Genomic DNA, 1,625 nt, shown 5'->3' with positions numbered 1-1,625 from the left:
TAACGAATGAATGAACACCAAGGAAACTGAAACCCGGAGTGCCGGTAGGAGGATTGTGACTCGTCCAAGGTCACTCTGGGGTTGAACCTCGAACCCGAGACTCCGGCTCTAGCGGCCTGGCCTCAGGTGCGACTAACAACTCCTCCGGCATCATCAGTCTCGGCCCCGCCAAGCAGGCGAGGAGGACCGTGGCCGCCGGGGGCATGGCCACGGCTCGTCCCTAACGAATGAATGAACACCAAGGAAACTGAAACCCGGAGTGCCGGTAGGAGGATTGTGACTCGTCCAAGGTCACTCTGGGGTTGAACCTCGAACCCGAGACTCCGGCTCTAGCGGCCTGGCCTCAGGTGCGACTAACAACTCCTCCGGCATCATCAGTCTCGGCCCCGCCAAGCAGGCGAGGAGGACCGTGGCCGCCGGGGGCATGGCCACGGCTCGTCCCAGGCCCGATGCCACCTATTCGGCAGGGCCCAGCCGCACACTCACCTCGGCGGCTCCACTACCGGCGCTGTGCCGCCGCCACCGCCACCGCCACCGCCACCGCCGCCGCCGCTGCCGCGGTCCACGGTGACAGCTCCCAGTGCGCTGGCACTTCCGGGGTCAAACGGCGATTCCGCAGGCGCAGACAGGAAGCCCCGACCGGCCCCGCCCCCGGTGCTAACAGCCGCCGGGAAGCCGGGCCCTTGGCCACGCCCCCAGCCTAAAGACTTAGCCCGCACGGGGAACAGGCTGGACGGTAACCACGCCCCCTTCCCCATCCTATCTTCCAAGAGATTCCACCTCTTGGAAAATCCAAGTATTGTACCTGGTCTCTCAGGATCTCAGACTTTCATTTCCTTCCTAACCTTCTCAATCATCGTTTTTCACATTTCATCCAAAAGAGTAGTTTTAATAAGTCAGAAGCATGAACATGATGTTGAGCAAAAGAAAGGAAAGTAGTACAGATTGCAATTTTGTTTGCAGGAAATTCTAGAACCCGCAAGACTAGTGAGCGGTTATGGGATTAGAATGGTGATTACCTCTGGGGCTGGTGACTGGAAGGGGCCACAAGTGAGACTGGGACATTGCATGTCTTCATCTTTGGGTAGCTACATAGATGTGTTCAACTTGGAAAAGTCATCAAATTGTACAACTATGAGTTGTGCACATTTGTGTGTGTATGCAGTACAAATAGGTTTTGTTTTGGTTTTGGGGTTTTTTGTTGTTTTTTGTTTTAAATCAAGAAGGCTGTGCTATAGCTATTTTTTTTTTTTTTTTTTAAGATTTTATTCATTTGACAGACACAGAAAAAGAGAGCACAAGTAGGGGGCGCAGCACGTAGAAGGAGAAGCAGGCTCCGGGCTCAGCTGTGGAGGCTGAGCCCCCATGTGGTATAGCTATCTTAAAAGCAAAATGCAAATTTTCCACAGAATGTCTTAGGTTGTATAAGGTTGGTATTCCCAAGTCCTGCTGTGCATCGAAATCATTGCAGAAAGCTAGTTAAAAATACACAACCCTGGCTTTCTCTCTGTGCCTAGCACACAGTAAGGATTCAAAAACCACCACTGCCAGGGTACTGGAGTGGCTCAGTTGGTTAAGCATCTGCCTTCTGGTCAGGTCATAATCTCAGGGTCCTGGGATTATGT

The 1,625-nt window shown here is 53.2% G+C and overlaps 1 protein-coding gene across 1 annotated transcript in view; it reads right to left on the bottom strand.

The window, feature by feature from the left end:
• Positions 1–531, bottom strand: part of LOC111160008 (activating signal cointegrator 1 complex subunit 2) — a 42,034-nt gene extending 41,503 nt beyond the window's left edge. The window contains exon 1 of the mRNA XM_022522771.1: positions 487–531. The gene's annotated coding sequence lies outside the window, so the exon portion shown is untranslated. The remainder of the gene's footprint in view (positions 1–486) is intronic.
• Between the last annotated feature and the right edge of the window lie 1,094 nt (positions 532–1,625).

The sequence above is a fragment of the Enhydra lutris genome, unplaced genomic scaffold (assembly GCF_002288905.1).
Source record: "Enhydra lutris kenyoni isolate GAN:26980312 unplaced genomic scaffold, ASM228890v2 scaffoldscaffold73, whole genome shotgun sequence".
In the NCBI taxonomy this organism is placed as follows: Eukaryota; Metazoa; Chordata; class Mammalia; order Carnivora; family Mustelidae; genus Enhydra; species Enhydra lutris.
Note: the sequence above shows the minus strand (reverse complement) of the source record. Positions and strands in the feature narration are given on the sequence as shown.